This window comes from Mytilus californianus, unplaced genomic scaffold, assembly GCF_021869535.1.
Source record: "Mytilus californianus isolate M0D057914Y unplaced genomic scaffold, xbMytCali1.0.p SCAF_5, whole genome shotgun sequence".
Classification (NCBI taxonomy): Eukaryota; Metazoa; Mollusca; class Bivalvia; order Mytilida; family Mytilidae; genus Mytilus; species Mytilus californianus.
Window position 1 is genome coordinate 121,238,829 of NW_026262701.1, and position 19,651 is coordinate 121,258,479.

The 19,651-nt window shown below is 32.6% G+C and overlaps 1 protein-coding gene across 2 annotated transcripts in view; it reads right to left on the minus strand.

Moving 5' to 3' along the window:
- LOC127700921 (uncharacterized) overlaps nucleotides 1-16,337 on the minus strand; it is a 46,686-nt gene extending 30,349 nt beyond the window's left edge. For both annotated transcript variants that reach the window (XM_052204648.1, XM_052204647.1), the window contains exon 1: nucleotides 16,283-16,337. The gene's annotated coding sequence lies outside the window, so the exon portion shown is untranslated. The remainder of the gene's footprint in view (nucleotides 1-16,282) is intronic.
- Nucleotides 16,338-19,651: the final 3,314 nt, after the last annotated feature.

A 19,651-nucleotide genomic window follows, 5' to 3' on the forward strand; every position in this document is an offset into this window, starting at 1 on the left:
AAATCTAACAAAGACACTTACAAAAATGTTGGTGTAGGTGATAGTAATTTGACAAAGATGCGGATGAAAAACATTGTGTAGTTTATATTATATAGCATATATATAGTATACACTTTCTCGATAAAGTACAAATTCAGTAAAATATAAATTCAAGGGTCAACAAAATGGAAAGAACAGGGTAAAAACGTCCGAATCGCACCTCAGGACCCACCTGCACAAGGAATGGCCAAAGTCAAAAACCCGATAACAAGAGCTTCCGAATAAACATAACTTATCTTTCTACATGCATAGATGTGGTATGATTGCCAACATGTGAAACAGTTAAAATGTGAAAACTAACAGCCTGATTTATGACAAACAATAAACGATAAATAAGTATGACACACAGTTATTAAAACATTTGCATGTTTGCATTCACTGTATTAAATTTATCATTATGTTTGGATGCTAAATATAATGTGTTGTTAATTTAATAAATGAAAGAAAACAATTTCTCTTTTCGAGCTATTCAAAGAATTTAAATTTGAAAAACCTAAAATTGTGTGGTTTAGAAAACATATTCAAAGTGTATCAAAGCTGTGTACAAATATATAGCTGTGTTTCGGAGATATACACTCTATAGATTTATTACTAAAATAAATGTTCATGATTTGGTATTAGACTTCAGGATTTTCCATCAGACCTGATAGGTATGGCTTTTAATGATAATCCGTCGTGCCATTGTATGTATCACTCTGATCAGCTCGTGATAAAATTGCATATCACGGCTTTGTGACGTCAAATAAGTTGACCTGGCCTAAATGACTTTGACCATGGACATATCACCGACGTCATAATGAATGAACCGACGTTGATAAGTTCGACCCGAACATATCAACTCATCATCAGGTTTGCTGGTGAAACAAATATATACTTGGTTCTATCATGCAAAATACGCAAATACAACCCGATAAATCGATTATCTGGTTGCTGCATATTGATATTGTAAAATATCAGCTGCTCGACACAATATGGAGCCTTTTTGAACTCGTTCGTTGCACTCACTCGGCAAAAAGCTTCATATTTTGTCTCGCAGCTGATATTTTGCAATATAAATATGCAGACAACCTGATAATCGGTACATAAACGTTTTTAAATGGTCTATGCAATGTCTGTTCATACTATAATATACTTTTTGATAGTGAAAAATTGAATATTGATTTATCTATCAGTTTAGAAATTAGGCCTTATAAATTGAAGGTGTATTTAAAAAGACGTCGACATCAGAAAACCAAACGATAAAAAAAAATCAGCAAATGAAGGAACAAAACTTACTGGTCCTTTGCTAAATAAAAGTCCCAAAAAATTGAAGGCAGTTACTCAAAAATATTTGACGTTGGAATAGTCTGGACATGAACCTGGATATTTTGTAACGGACGACAATTTATATTTTCAGCGTGGGGAACAGGTGTTGGGAGTGTAGAAGGATAACATGACATTTTAACTAATCATCGTTGTGGGAACATTTGAGGTCCCTTAAGGTTTTCTGCGGTTGAAGAACATAAACTGCAGAGTGACATACCCTACAATCAAGGCTATATTGATCAGATCTTAGACAGATTTATCAGTCGATATAAGGACATAGATAGTAAACTGAACATCGCTTGTAAACAAAAAATTATAGCTTAGTACCATCGATGATAATTTCATTCAAATACACCTGAAATATGAAAAACAAATTAAAATTTTATAAAAATACAATGATTAAAAACATTTTTTCTGTAAACGAGTCCCTAGGGAGGGAGGAGTGATTCTCAATTTCCTGAGAAGAAATTTCTAAATTACTTGATGAAAAAACTTTTTCAGAAGGGAAGTGAACATGCAGTATGTTTCCATTCAAAATTAGGTAATCAAAAAGCTCGATTGCTCTGGAAAAAAGACAATAGTTTCCATTGATATTAGTATTCTTTCCAAACACATGTTTTCTCTATTTGATAATATCTAAATATAGTTTTCCTATTTAAAAATCGCCTACCTCCTTGGCACGGTGTATTTTTTAAAATGAACAATATAATTATTGTGTCTAAGTTTTTGGTGGGGTTCGTGTTGCTTAGTCTTTAGTTTTCTATGTTGTGTCATCTGTACTACTATTTGTCTGTTTGTCTTTTTATTTTTGGCCATGACGTTGTCAGTTTGTTTTCGATCCATGAGTTTGACTGTCCCTCTGGTATCTTTCGTCCCTCTTTTAAGGCTTTATATTTACTTCAATCTTGGAAAACATTTCCTTCTGAATATTCTTATCAGTCCTACGTACTCGGTGTCAAAAATACAATTGCATAAGGCTAAACAAACGGTTTAATCTGTTGTTTCTTTGGCTTCAGTGGTCATATGATAAAAAATGTTACTATACTGCAACGTGGTAAATGGTCCAAGTCACAGAACTCCTCCAAAAATTCAGAAATTCAAATGGCGGTAGAGTATGTGCTCAAGAGAGTATGATGACAAATAAATACTATCAAGTATGAAAGCTTTTGGATGAAATGTTTTTGAGAATTAGCTTGTTTGATACAGACAGAAAGACGGCATGTGGCAGGGGTCAATAAGATTTATCCATAACCTTAAAACGAATACGCCTGCTATTTTTTTTTTTAAATACCCATTATGGATATACCTTTTGGTATATGCTTCCGATTTACTAATGAGTGTTTCTTTCTTTTCTTTAAAATAATGTTGGTTTTTTTTATTTTAAAAGCTATTGGGTAGTACTAAATAGATTATATGCAAAGAATAATTGACCGTTGACAAATGTTGACACAATTTAACTCAAATACGTGAAACTTGAAGGAAAATGTTAAGACAGTTGTCCCAAAAGAAAAGCGCAGTTAATACAGAAAAAATCATAAATGGTTACATTTAATCCTGGTTTTTATTATGTTCTTCAAATTCGTATTTGATTTGGATTTCTTACTGTTTTGATTCTAGCATCAATGATGACAACACATCATTGGCGTAAAAAATTTCAAGCCTGGTATCTTTAATGAATTTTATTTTTTTATTTTTCATTCCGCAATTGATGCTGTCAGTGTAAAAAGTAAAATAACAAAAATACCGAACTCCAAGAAAATTAAATACGGAAAGTCCCTTGTAAAATGGCAAATCAAAAGCTCAAACACATCAAACGAATGGAAAACAGCTGTCATATTCCTGACTTGGTACAGGCATTTCCTTATGCAGAAAATGGTGGAATATGTTGGATTAAACCAGGTTTTATAGCTAGCTTAACCTCTCACTTGTATGGCAGACTCATAAAATTCCATTATATTGACAATGTATGAACAAAACAAACAGACACAATAGGTAAAAATGCCCAAAAAAAGGGGCACAGCAGTCAACATCGTGTTATAATCTTAATCCTTATAAAAACAAAAAAAATATGTCAACAAAGAAAACCAAATTGCATATAGACAAAACACATAAGCAAAAATGAAAGACAATAAAACAAAGAATGACCATAACACAATAACACAATGGCGGGATGTATAAGTACAGAGCCACGCCAAAGGATATTACCACAAATGGACTATTAACAGTAAAGGTTAATAATTTACAAAGACAAATAAAAGAACATTATGAAATGTTATTAAAATGATTAAAGTTGATACGGAATATTAATAAACAAGGTCTTAGTATCTTCCGATGAACTTTTTTAAGAAAAAAGACTTTCTTTGATATAACCCTGGTTCATCAACTTTCTACTCAGACACTGGTGACGTTTTATAAAGTCTGAGTAGCAGCTACAAGTTCTTGAATACCGAATGATTTGTGAAATGTATATGCCATATGCAGGTGAAGTTGGTATATTGCTACTAAGGTGGGGGAAATTGATATTTCAAAATGAAAATCGTCTCGTTTGTCATAGATTCTGGTACTGAGATGGAGGATGTATTAATGGAACCATATCAGAAACGTTTGGATTGTTGATGAAAGGGACATCATCAATATATCTGAATGTTGAATTAAATTATCTAGCTTGTTTTATCGTTTTGTTTTGTCTGAAAGAACTCCGAGTGTAACAGTAATTGACCGCCAATATTTTATCCATTTATCAGTTTAGCTGCAGGAAATTACAAATATAAATCTTTCTTTTTTCAGATGCTATTTTTATCTATCATGAACTTAAAGTATTCCATGAAAATTTGACAAAGTTATTGATGCCTACAATTTGTATATGTCTGAAATACTTTACTCTAAGATTAACTACATGTTAACTACAGACAAAAACTATGTAGTCTCTCACTTTCCAATAAAATACGGCAAAATGTAACGTTACAAAATTCGTTTTAAAATTTTGCTCTGGATACTGAATTTTAGTCATGAATAAGCAACCGTTCTAATCATGACAATTTACCAAATATTCCATGAAGGTTTGAGAAGCTATATTGAAGATGTCTGAAAACCTTTAATCTTAGATTGTTTCAAAATGTTACTGCAAAAAAAATCAAAGCATCGTCAGCACTGTTATCCACCCATTTTTTTCTAATCTCATTTTCAATATTTATTTCCTTTGTATAAACAACTCCTGCAAGACATTTTTGGACATCCATCAACAAGTGGGATAAGTAATTTTGACCAATTTTAATTTGTTGTTCGGACTAACTTTGTATTAAACAAAAGGAAGAAAGTCTACCAAGGGACAATCTAAAATCACAAGTCTTGAAAAAACGGAAAACACAAGGATTGAAGAGTAGAACGTCATTTTCATTATTATTTCACAAAAAAATTACCAGAGTTATTTTCCTTACAGTTTACTCTTTTATCTCATGAAATTCGGAAAACCAAAATTTACTTCTTCTGAGATACTTCTGACAATCAAATTGAAAAAAAAATAAATGATGAAAGCCTGGAAGAGTTGTATGTATAATTTTAAATAATATTTTAGGGTATCGTGGTGAGCCAAGAAAGATAATATTTTTTTTATCATTTTATAAAACAAGCGTGTAAGTGCTTGCTATTTGGAGTATTTCTATGTGCATACATAGGTATATATTTTCTATCTAAGAATCATTAATTGATTAAATAATTAAATAAATTATGTTACACTGTAGATGAATGGTTTATAAGATTATTTTCATTTTCGTTATGATCCTATAAGATAGTTGTTTTATTGCACAAAGATGGAAAATTTCTCAACATTGGTGCAAATTCTATAAATATTCCATTTACAGAAAGTACTGACTATAAATCTTCCATTTTATTTTTTCAATATAATGATTTTGACAAAAATGGTAAAAGAAATTTTCTACGGAAGGGATAGTATATTTTTTATTGAAGTTTGACTTTATAATTTCCAGAAAGAGGCATTAAAAATGCACCTTTTCAACAACAAAATATTAAATAAATAATTTAAGGTCTTTCCTAGACCTAATTGTTTCTCTAATGTTTTTTTTTTTATTTTTTTTTTTCCTTCCAACATTTTTTTGACATGCCCTCCCCCCCCCCCCCCCCCCCCCCCCCCGTTTCTTTTGAGGATATCAAGACCAAATATGGACCATCGATAGACCTCATCATGAAGTATTACCAGATGACCCTGTTAAGGATTTCTGAATTTAGAAGTTTCCTTTTATTGTTTTTTTTCGACATGGCCCCCCTCGTTGTTTTTAAAGATATCATGACCTTATTTGTACTGTAGGTAGATCTCATCATGATTATTACCATATGAGGCTGCGTAGGATGTCATCATCCCCTTTGAGAGTTATATCCCCTTGAAGCAATTTCTTTTATTTTCATTTTTCTTTAAAGGTATTTATAAATTTTGACTTGGATGGAGAGTTGTCTCATTGGCACTCATACCACATCTTCTTATATCTATTAGAGATAGAATCGAATTGAAAACGGCAGCATATACAAGAACAGATGGCAATGTTAATAAACATAAACAATTAGTATGTTATTAACCCTTATAAGGTGTTACTTCCCTTGAAATATTATACACAATTTAAAAAAAAATCAGCTTACAACAGCTTACCACCTGAAATTTTCAGAAAATGAAGAGTTTAACATGGTTATATGTTTGACTAATTACCAAAAACTTTCAATGAAAAACTTTTAAAAAAATCAATTTGAAATTTTCATTTTTTACATTGACTTTTTAAGTTTCATAAGTTCTATTTATACAATTGATATTGCATCATTTTTGGCACTTTGTTTTTGGCACTTTGCCAAATGGGGTCATTTAGTATATCAAATTGAACGTCTAAATAAGCTCTACTCAAAAATGAAAATTTTAAACCTTTTTCATCCCAGTGCGAAGGGTGGGGTCATTTAGTGCAAAAAATTAAAACTTCTCAGATGGTTAGGTTGTCGCATATCAAATGAAAGTCCATAAAGCGTACATTTCAATAATCAAATTGACGTCCCCCGAAAAATCGTTGGGTTTGGTCATTGAGTGCAAAAAATACAATGTCTCATAAGGTAAGGTTGTCATATATCAAATGAAAGGTCATAATGTGTACATTTCAAATATCAAATTCATGTCCTCCAAAAATGAGTAAGATGGGGTTATTAAGTGCAAAAATCAAACTTTCTAGAAAATGGTGTTGTCGCATAGCAAATGAAAGGTCATTTGGTCTACATTGCAAATATCATACTTCCAATCTCGAAAATTTTGGCGGAATGGGTCATTAAATATAAAAAGTGAAAAGGTTCAAAAGGTATGCTTGTCGTATATCAAATGAAAGGTCGTAAAGAGTACATTACAAAAAACATCACTTTTACAGGAAAGCCCTTTCAATTGTTTGTAAATGTACTCTTTACGACCTTTCATAAACTGCATACTAGTTTGTATCGAAATTAGTGTTCATTCTTCGTTGAGAAAAAAATCATATATAAATACCGTATGATATTAAACAGCAATATAATTATTATTCCAGAAATTGTTCAGATTAGTGCTATGCAACTTAGTTTATTGTTTCGTGCAATTAACTGATAATTGTAACTTAAATGAGCCTAAATGGTTAACTAATATTAGATGATTGTGACACTGATTCTACAAGTAAAATAGATCCTGCTTGTATTTTTATTCATATTTAATTTTTTTGTCTTTTCTTTGAAAACAATATATTTCATATATCTGATTAATCATTCATCTTTGACACACAATTTACAGAACAAATTTATTCAGTGAGATTGAAATTAATTATAAGTATGCTGTTGAGGTCAAGGATTTTGTTTTGAGTTATTCTTGAGTTGTGTAATAAAATGTATTGAACTAGATGCTATACCAGAGATTGTGGTCAATTAAAATGGGCATTAAAGTGAGATGATTCCAAATAGTACTCACACTTTTGAGTGTTATTGTATGTAAATCATGACAGTTGTCAATCCTACTGTATTGTATCAGTACTCGTACTTGACTTAGGAAAGAATTGGAATATTAGCATTTGAAAAAAAAAGTGTGGGAATCAGCTTTGAAATCTTCTTTCCTTACGCAAGTAAGAGTACTGATACAATACCAGTACCTGTACAAAGTCAGGAATATGACAGTTGTTTTCCATTCGTTTGATGTGTTTTTGTTATTCAATTTTGTACAGAAAAATGAAAATATTTTTTCTAAAGACTCATCCGTGACGCTCGAATCAAAAACGTTAATTTATAAAAGACTAAATAAAAGTAGAAGCTGTAGAGTATTGAGGACCCAAAATCCTGAAAGTTTTTGCAAAATACAGATAAGGTTATCTATTCCTGTCGTAGAAAATCTTTGTATTTCGAAAAAGTCAAAGATTTGTAAACAGAAATCATTTATAATTATGACAATTATCAATGATAATTCATTTCAACATAACAATGCTAACGATACCTTTGGGGAGGAAAACTCCACCAGCAGTGGCATCGACCCAGTGGTTATAAATATACTCATGATAGATACCAGAATTAAAATTCTGTACGCCAGACTCGCGTTTCGTCTACAAAAAAACTCATTAGTGACTCTAGAATAAAAAAAAAGTTAAACAAGGCAAATATTAAGTAAGCTATGGTTATCTATTCCTGGGGTAAAAAAAATCCTTAGTATTTCGAAAATTCAAAGTTTTGTAAACAAAAATAATTTATGATTATGACCATATCAATGATAATTTATGTTAACACAGAAGTGCTGACTACATATTTTATATATTCAAATATTAATTTGATAAAACAAGGACTACACAGGCAAATTTTGCTAACGTGAATTTCACATGAATCTCGCGTGAAATTCACATGAAAAATTTCACGTGAGATTCACCTCAAACGAGCATATACATGAAACTCACGTGAAACTGTTAATGTGAATTTCACGTGAATATGAGATTCACATGAATCTCACATGAAATTTTTCACAATAAAATTCACGTGAACGTAAGCAAAAAAAATTGGCATTTTCATAAAAGTAAATAAATTTGAAAATTTGGATGTTATTTGAATAACTTTATTTTCAAAATTCACATGAATTTCACGTGAAAAAAAATCATGTGATTTTCAAGTGAAATTCACGCGAGTTTCATATGAGATTCACGTGAAACTCACATGAACTGATTTCACGTGAGTTTCACGTATACGCTCGTTTGAAGTGAAATTCACGTGAATTTCACGTAAGATTCACATGAATTTAAATTCAGGTGAAATTCATGTGAGTGAATTTTCCCTGTGTATCTACGTTTTTCTTTAGATGTTAAAAATTATTAGCAAAAACGTTTACAAAAGAGAAACGAAAGATACCAGAGGGACAGTCAAACTCACAGATCGAAAACAAACTGACAACGCCATGGCCAAAAATAAAAAAGACAAACAGACAAATAATAGTACAGATGACAAAACATAGAAAACTAAAGACTAAGCAACACGAACAAAAGTACATGTACTAGCTGATAGAATATTTTCAAGTATAAGAGATGTGAAAGATACCAAAGGGATAATCAAACACAAACTGATTACAAGTTAATAATCAGCCTATTGCAGTGCACTAAAAACATTCAACCATTATGTCTGACATGAATATCTAATACACAATATTTATTATAGACAATCCAGCATTATTTCACTATTTTAAAAGTTATGGTTGACATTTTATATAATATTTTGAAGAACGAATTCCTTTTACATTATTTTCTATAGTCCTCTTGTGAACAAGTAACTATATACACTGGATCTGAAATAAAATTAAGTATCATGCCCTTCCGTTTACTCAGCTTTATCGCCACATTAAAGCATCCTTTTTTTCCGGTTCTCGAAATAGATTTTTGGATTAATCATAAAATCTAAATTACCATGAGTGCAGAGGCGGATTTAGAGGGTTTTTCAGGGGGCCCGGGCCCCCTTTTGTTGGAAAAATTTGGTTGATTATATAGGGAATCACTGAAGCATGACTGGAGCGGGCCCCCTCTTAAGCAGTCAGCGGGCTCCCTCTTATGAAAATTTCTGGATCCGCCACTGGAGTGTATGTATTCAGAATTTCTAAATGGAATAGTCTGGCTGCAGGTTATCAATTAAGATCTCATTAACATAATCAATCTATTTAGACTTATCAAAACGGGAATAATAACAAATTAATACATCTGATAATTATTGATATATTTAAAGATGGTAAATGAGTTTGACTTTGAAAACATTTGATCAACAGTTCGCAACAAGTGTTATGTAGAAATCATAGATAGATTGACAATATGGAAGATTCCATTTAGTCTGATGTGTTGAATACAAGCTTCATGCTTAATGTTTATGACATTACTACACTCATGATTTACAAGCAAGCACTACAAATGTCCCTTTTAAGCTGACATAGGCGGATCCAGGGGGGCCTGGGGCCCGCCACCCCCCCCCCCCCCCCCCCACTTTCGTGGGAAAAAATTGGTTGATCATATATGGAATTACTGAAGCATGACTGTAACGGGGCTCCTCTTATGGCAGTCAGTGCCCCCCCCCCCCCCCCCCTTATAAAAAGTTCTGGATCCGCCACTGGCTGAGATGTCAAAATATGAATGAGGAACCCAGAGCAATCAATAAGCCGAGGTTTCCATTAATCGGTGCACTACACAGGGTATCACAAGATATAAGTTCAAGAAACTACGCATGCGCTTTATTACATAGACAAACCCGTCTGGTTTATGTTTTGATTGAGGGCAACATGTCAATTGAGGTTTCCATTTCCTTATCGAATTTTCATACAGGTTACCTGATTTGAAATCAACGCTTCAGGACTTAAACGAAAGGACATTTCTATTGGAAATAGATTCATTTCGGAACAAATCTCGCATTTTACATTTAAATAATAGAACACAGCGAAATCCGAGCTATTGCGGAATTCACATAGTGATAAGATGATCAAAAGTATAATTTATCAACAATTAGGTAAACACAACCACAATATTAAATTTATTAGATTTCAACCGCTCGAAAGGGCAATCGCATGAACAATTTGAAGATTCCCGTAAAATTATCGAACTGTCTTGGATTAAACGACTTCAAACAGCTTATCCCCTGGGTCTAAATGACAATATACTTGGACAAGGGAACATATCTACAACTTCTTCTATTGATATCATGAATATTATGGATAAAAGACAACGAAATAATAGATCTCATGGCAAACGTATCAATCGAAATCAACGAATTAAACATCGTATAAATTATACACTTGGTAATCTCCTATCTATATTTAAAAACAATGGTAGGCATCAATTATTATGTAAACTGGGTCAAATACCAATTAGTAAATTACATGATATTTTCAAGGAGTGTGACACCATCTCTTTCTTCAGCCCGCTGTATGAATATATTCGCGTATAATTACAGCTTTTTGCCACCATAGGCTGTTCCCGCGTATCGACAAACCTGAAGATCATAAACGTAATTTTCTAAAAATTAAATATATTAGCAGAGGTATTGATTTTATCAACTTATCTAGTATATTTAATGACTCTACCGTTCAAAACTTCATACCTCCCTATTTCGATACCACAGAACCACCTATTATTTCATACACATACAAAAAACCCAGCAGAAGTTTAATTTTTAATTATACGCCGGTAACATCAGACGTCAATGTAGAAACTTGAAACTGTGAATCGTCGAAGTTTAGATATGTTCCCTATGGCCATGTTACTACGGGGGACCTCAATATCGTCCAGGACAGAGAGGTTAAAAACTTTTTGAAAAAAGGACCAAAATATCGTCCTCCATCTAAAATAGATTGGAAACAGTGTCGTCAGGTCACCAAAGATGCTCTTTCCTCGTTTTGTAAAAATTGGTGTAAACGAGAAAAATCTGATAAAAAATCTCTTGATTCTTATTTAAATAAATGTATGAATGTGGTAGATAATAGAATATCACATTTTGAAAATAATTTAGAAGTAAATAATAGAGTACATAAAACGCCTATTTCCAGAATAAGAAATAAACTTCAAGAACTTTCAAAGCGGTTTGTGTTTGTACCGGCCGACAAAGCAGCCAACAATGTGGTGGTTGTATGCCGTAAATACTACACGGACGTTCTTACGAATGAAATTTTAAATTCATCTACATTCAAGTCCTTTCGCCCCACAGAGAGTTATATAGTTAACAAACATATCATAACCACATCACAGCTTAAGGCTTCTTCTGAACATTTGAAGGTCCCTACTATGTATTGGTTACCTAAACTACACAAAAAACCAGTAAAATATCGTTTCATCTCGGCCTCTAGTAAGTGTTCTACAAATAATCTTTCAGTGCCTTTAACAAGTTCCTTAACTACTACCAAAGAGCTTATCATAAACTATTGTAATAAAATATATGAAAATAGTGGAATTAACTATTTTTGGAGTGTAAAAAATTCTTTGGATGTTTTAGATAAATTACGTGCTTTTGATGGTCCTTTTGATTCTGTTGACAGTTTTGACTTTTCTACTCTTTACACTACACTTCCACACAATCTTATCAAACAAAAATTTGACTATTTAATTAAATGGTCGTTTGGTAAATCTGAATGCAAATATATTTGCTGCGTCTCATTTAAAGCCTTCTTCTCTAATGAGAAAGGTAAATATGCTAGATATACTTACTGGAGGTGTGATGAGATGATTGAAGCTGTTAATTTTCTCCTTGATAATATTTATGTACGTTTCGGCAGCAAAGTTTATCGACAGGTTTTAGGTATTCCTATGGGCACTAATTGCGCCCCTTTAATAGCAGACTTGTTTTTTGTACTGTTATGAATCACAGTTTATGACCAAACTCAGTAAAGACCCGTCTAAATTGCATTTAATTGATAAATTCAACAACACTTACCGTTATCTTGATGATATTTTTTCGTTAAATAATCAAGAACTTTCTCAATATACTGCCGAAATTTACCCAAAGGAACTTACTTTAAATAAATCAAATTTAAACGGTAACAACTGTCCTTTCCTAGATTTAGATACTTCGGTTTTACACGGGAAACTCCACACTAACATTTACGACAAAAGGGACGATTTTTCGTTCCCTATTGTTAATTTTCCCTTTTTGGATGGTGATGTGCCTTTGGCACCATCTTACGGTGTTTATATTTCACAACTCGTTCGCTATGCCCGTGTCTGTTGTGACGTTTTTGATTTTAACGAACGTAATCTATGTATTACTGGTAAATTATTAAGCCAGGGATTTCGTTACCACAAATTACTTAAAACCTTTACTAAATTCTTCCACAGATATAAAGATTTGGTTTTGAAGTTTGGTTGTACCTGCAGAAAACTTATTTCAAACGGGATTGCACATCCTCATTTTTACGGCAATATTGTTTACCGTGCCCGGAAATTTAGAAATGATCCTGGTAAACAATTCAACACTGTAATTAGATCATTAAATATTGTTTTTATTGGTACTAATATTGATTTTGTTATCAGTAAATTAAAAGCAAACTAAATATTATTGTTATATACATATACACATTCATGGATCCACAATCTGTCGATACCTGTATCTTGGCATTGCACAAGGTCATGTTTTTCTCTGACTGTTTATGACGTCTTTACACTAAATCCATTGGATGTTGGATGTGTACGGATTGATAATTTAGTCTTAGATGCATGATTTTTTTTATTAGTTGTTAGTGGCTTTGAACTAGCTGTCAGTAACAGCGAGTACTCTCAGATCTGTACTTAGTGTCTTTTTGTTGTTTGGATGTACAAGTACCCGGCCACGTCCACTTGTATTTGTAGTATTTGTATTTTTATCCATCTGATGAGTTAAGCCTCTTTCAACTGATTTTTATAGTTCGTTCTTTTGTTGTACTGTTACACCACTGTCCCAGGTTAGGGGGGGGGGATCCCGCTAACATGTTTAACCCCGCCACATTCTGTATGAATGTGCCTGTCCCAAGTCGGGGGCCTGTAATTCAGTGGTTGTCGTTTGTTTATGTGTTACATATTTGTTTTTCGTTCATTTTTTGTATATAAATTAGGCCGTTAGTTTTCTCGTTTGAATTGTTTTACATTGTTATTTTGGGGCCTTTTATAGATGACTGTGCGGTATGGGCTTTGCTCATTGTTGAAGGCCGTACGGTGACCTATAGTTGTTAATTTCTGTGTTATTTGGTGTCTTGTGGAGAGTTGTCTCATTGGCAATCATACCACATCTTTTTTTTTATAATTAATATAGAATAGTTTCTGCTCTTTGGTCGGGTTGTTGTCTCTTTGACACATTCCCCATTTCCATTCATAATTTTATTGCTTAATACGGGTTTTCCGTATGTAAACAAGAGGCTCATGAGAGCCTGATATCGCTCACCTGCAATTTCAGTTTCAGGCATTTGACTTATTTGTAGATCTTAATTTGCTGATCAATTTTGTCATTTACACTTTATTTCTTAATACATAACCCAAAACTGTAAAATTTCCTAAAAATTAAGTATTTCTGGACAGTAACCCAACAATAAGTTGTCCTATTGGTCTGAAGATTACTTGATAGGTAGATCTAAACCTGTTTAACACTTTCACCTATGTCAGTTTTGCTCTTACTGCTTTAGTTTTTGAGTTGACAGCCAAAAACTTCATTTGACCCCTATGTTCTATTTTTAGAAACTGCTGCCATGTTTTTGAATGGATCAAATCCCCGAATACAATCTATAAACTAAATACCCTAAGGAACTTGCAATGAAAGTTTCTAAGTATTTGGCCAAGTAGTTTCAGAGAAGAAGATGTTTGAAAAAGTAATTAGACTTTCACAAAAAATGTAAAAAAAAAACGTTTTAAGGGCAATAACTCCTCAAGGGGTCAAGTGACTATTTAGATCATGTTGACTTATTTGTAGATCTAACTTAGCTGAATATTTATTGCCATTTATACTTTCTCTCTATCTATTATAATATTAAAGAAAATAACCAAAAACTGTAAAATTTGATAAAGATAAACTATTTCAAACAGTAATCCAACAATGGGTTGTCGAACTTGTCTGAAAATTTCATAACAGATAGATTATGACCCATCTATCACTCTAACTTGCTTTCACTTTTGCTCTAACTGCTGTAGTTTTTGAGATATAAGCCAAAAACTGCTTTTGTCCCCTAAGTTCTATTTTTAGCCATGGCGGCCATGTTTGTTGATGGATCAAAACAATTTGTAAACTAGATACCCTAAGGAACATTCAGTTAAAGTTTGGAAGTATTTGGTCGAGCAGTTTCAGAGAAGTTTTTTGAAAAAGTAGTAGACTTGCACGAAAAAATGTAGAAGATAAACGTTTCGAGGGCAATAACCCCTAAAGGAGTCAATTGACTATTTTGATCATTTGACTTATTTGTAGATCCTACTTAGCTGAACATTTTTGCAATTTACACTTTCTCTCTATCTATTATAATATTAAAGATAATAACCAAAAACAGTAAAATTTCATTAAAAACTATTTCGGACAGTAACCCTACAATGGGTGGTCAAATTGGTCTGAAAATTTCATAACAGATAGATCTTGACTTATTAACTCCATGTCATTTTTGCTCTAACTGCTATAGTTTTTGAGATAAAAGCCAAAAACTGCATTTGACCCCTATGATCTATTTTTAGCCATAGCGGCCATGTTTGTTAATGGATCAAAACTTCGGATAAAATATATAAACCAGTTACCCTAGGAACATTCAGTTAAAGTTTAGAAGTATTAGGACCAGTAGTTTCAGAGGAGAAGATTTTTAAATATTAACAAACATGATGAACAAATTGTGTAAAATTGTCTTTAAAGGGCAATAACTCCTTAAGGGGTCAATTGACAATTTTGGTCATATAAAACTTTTTTGAAGATCTTACTATGACATTTTTATCTTTATCTTCAAAAATATTCAAGATAATAACAAAAACTGCAAAATTTCCTTAAAATAACCAATTTAGTGGTAGCAACCCAACAATGGGTTGTTTGGTTCGTCTGAAAATTTCAGGGCTTATAGATCTTGACCTATTGAACATTTTTACTCCTGTCAGATTTGCTCTAAATGCTTTAGTTTATGAGATATAAGCCAAAAACTGCATTTGACCCCTATGTTCTATTTTAAGCCATGGCGGCCATGTTTGTTGATGGATCAAAACTTCGGATACAATTTATAAACAAGATGCCCTAAGGAACATTCAGTTAAAGTTTGAAGGTATTTGGCCCAGTAGTTTCAGAGGAAAAGATTCTTGAAATAGTTTACGACGACGACGACGGACGCCAAGTGATGGCATAAGCTCATATTGGGCCCGGTGAGCTAAAAAAAAGGCATGTAAAAAGGGGAGATATCAAAACAAGGATTTTGAAAAGAAATATAAAGGATATGTAGTCCTTTAAACAATAAATCTAAAGAATATTAATTTTCCTCAATATTATGCACAATACACTTGGAAAGTACAAATAAACGTTTAGTCATAATATAGGTCATTTCATAAAAAAAGTAAATACATTGTGCAACATACAAATTTCTTTTCCTGTGTGATACGAAATAACACAAACACACACACACACACACACACACATACAAAATGTAGGGTCTGTGTCTTACCGCTTTTGAACTTTCTTTTGATATTCATATTAATTGAAATTCCCCGAAAAATAGGGACGAAGAACGTTTTATTTGTAAACATATGAGCGGTGTAAAGATTAATTTTGGAATAGTACAGACACGAGTCCCTGTGGAAAATATTCATGATATTTATCTAATGACAAGTGCCTGTGTGCAATTTTCTGAAAATAAGTTATAACGAAAGATATTTAAAATCCAGTTAGAACTGATTAAATATAACATACAATATAAACTGACAATATCAGAGAAATTATTAATAAGACGCATTATACTTACAATAGTGTAGTACATGCTGATGTAAATTACCGCCTTTTTTCCCTCAAGAAAACTGCTGACAAAAATAAAAGGTTGTAATTGGTCAATGCACGATCATGCACCAGACAAGCCCAGTGTTTAAACTATAAATAGAATACGGAAATCACCTAACATTTCTGAAAACCAAAGTCGACGGAGGTCAGGTCAAAGTGATATTTCCTTGATAAGAGTAGATATTTGGATTATGTTCTTATATATATCATTTAAGTGACTACATCTAGATATTTTTCAAAATTTGAAGTAAAAATTTTATGAGACAAAATAGTTATTTACATTTTCTAGCGGTAATTAAAAAATAAGGAATCGATTTTTGCTTTTTACATTCATCAAGTATTAAGTGATGAAAATTTGTTTTTGTTCCAAAATTCGTAATATGCATTTTGTCAGTTAGGGCATTGGTTAGGATATCTTTGAAACTTCAAATCTGGTTCACTAGGTCAAGAACAGAAAAGGGTGAGATCAGCAGTGCATCGCGTCCGTATGCCCATATAACACGTTCGACCACAGAGTCCGTTTGCCCTTATATATCTGTATTATTATGCCCCACCTTCGATAGTAGAGGGGCATTATGTTTTATGAAGTTGAAGTCCAATCAACTTGAAACTTAGTACACATGTTCCCTATGATATGATCTTTCTAATTTTAATGCCAAATTAGAGTTTTGATCTCAATTTCACGGTCCACTGAAAATAGAAAATGATAGTGCGAGTGGGACATCCGTGTACTATGGACACATTCTTGTTTAATATGACTTGATTTGTCTTTTATGTCATTCATTTAAATAAAAGATAATTAATACTATATGCCTCCAGTCTCGTAGATACATTTACGTCAAAACACACATCTTGTGTTCAAAAATATTCATTGAATTTAAATAAGTTAACGAATGAGTGACTTGTACTTGATGACAAAATCACATGGTTTCGAATTCATGGTAAGTAAAATTATCATCCTTTACGACAGACAAAAAACAACTGATCTGCAAGGTATACCACCTACTTGTCACTATATATCATGTACTGTGCTACAACCCTAGATAAAGCCGGCGAGGAAAGGCATTACATGTACTGTGCTACAACCCTAGATAAAGCCGGCGAGGAAAGGCTTTATTCGATTCGACTAACGAAAGCTATATTTTATATAGCCTAATTGGTCGAGTGGCCTAGGGCGCTGGACACAGTGCAGGCGGTGTTGCCAATATGTCTCAGATGCAGGGGTTCGAAACCCGCTGAGGGAAGAACAGAGTACTAATGAAAATTTAACATTACAGTTTCACTCTATCTGTTATAGTTCCTGCAGCAACAAAAAAGAAATATGTAAAACAATCTTTTTTCAAGGGAAATAACTATTATAAAGGATGCATTGACGATTTTGGTCATGTTGACAGTGACCTATTTATAGTTTTTATTTTGTTTCAGAAACTATAACAGATAGAGAAAAACTATAATACAAAAAGGTTAAAATGTTTATCACAAGAAGATCTACAAATAAGTCCATTTGGCCAAAATGTAAATCAACTCTTTATAGGAGTGTATATGCTGGTTATTTTTACTTATCAAAAATTCTCTATCTGCTATTGTTTCAATTCACAATTTTTTCCCATTTTACACTTAATTTAAGTTCTTATTGTTTTGGTTATTTGATCTATCTAAAGTTTCCGCCTATATATAATACATTACAAAATAATAACTACAAACTGCAAAATTCGCTAAACAAGAATGTGTCCATAGTACAAGGATGCCCCACTCGCACTATTATATTCTATGTTCAGTGGACCGTGAAATTTGGGTCAAAACTCTAATTTGGCATTACAATTAGAAAGATCATATCATAGGGAACATGTGTACTAAGTTTTAAGTTGATTGGACTTCAACTTCATCAAAAACTACCTTGACCAAATACTTTAACCTGAAGAGGGACAGACGGACGGACGGACGAACGAACGAACGAACGGACGCACAAACCGAAAAACATAATGCCCGTCTACAATCGTAGGTGGGGCATAAAAAATACCATTCATGGTTACTAGTAATTACTCCAAAATAAGTCAGTGGCGGAATCATGGGGCGAAGAGGGCTTATAGCCCCTTTTGAATGGAAAATATAAAACTTTTTGGCATAAATTCGTCAAAAACACGGCCTCCGTCCGCTTAGCAGTGTATATCTTCCGTTTGATTGAATAATGCCCACCTTTCTTATTGATCGACCTTGACAGGTCTGCTGATTATTATTATCCTTTGTTAGTTTTGGTCTGTTTTGTTTTTTTTTATACATAAGCCAAAAAATACCTTAAGTTCAATTCTATCAAAAGTATCACAGTTTCTTAGGCATAGGAATTACTATCATGCGGCAGCGCATTGGTCGTAAATTGTTTGTAAAATGCTTTATATTTTAGAGGGTAATAGACTTGGATGCTTCGTAACTTGTATATAGATGCCTTACGTTACGAGGTTTCCGTATGTCATATGTCCATTGTCCTCGACCGACCTCATTTTCTTGGTTCAGCGACTGCTTAAAAAAATATTTCTTTTTTTTTTTTGGTATAGGAATTTCTCGCTTACTTTAGTAATAGGATAACCATATATAGTATATGGCTTTTTACAAGGTTTTCATGTCCGTCAGACAGGGTTCACCGGACCTCAACCTCATTTCATGGATCAGTGAAGGTTAAAGTTACATGATTAGGTCCAATTCACGGATACCATAAGCACTGTGTCAACTATATGGAATGATTGTAAGGTGAACATGTCAGTCTCGCAAGTATCATCTGACCTTGACCTCATATCATTGTTCATTGTTCAATGTTCATTTTTGGCGTTTTGGTTTGTTTTTCATTATTACTTATTACTATAAGCAATAGGTCGATTATATTTGGTGTATGAAATGATTCATTTTGTAAGATTAACATGTTTGTCTGGCAGGTATCGTCTGACTTTGAACTCATTTTCTTGGTTCATTGATTAATGTTAGGTTTTCATGGTTTGGTCCTCTTCTCACATACTATAAACAATAGGTCAATTATATTTGATGTATAGAATAATAGCAAGGATTTGTATAGTATAGTTTTGGCAATTGAATGAAATTAAAAATTTACAGAAGTTAACAAATAAACACATTGTTCATACACATTGAATTACGCTTTTTCATCAAAAGTAAACATTTTAATTACGATTTGTCATTAAAAGTAACTTGAGCGGGAATCAAAATAATAATTACATTTAAAAATGATTAAAGTCCCTTACCATCATAACAATGTCTATACGTAACAAAGATAAGAAAATAACTCGATACATGTGTACAAAAAAAATTACCGAATAATTGTTCCGATATC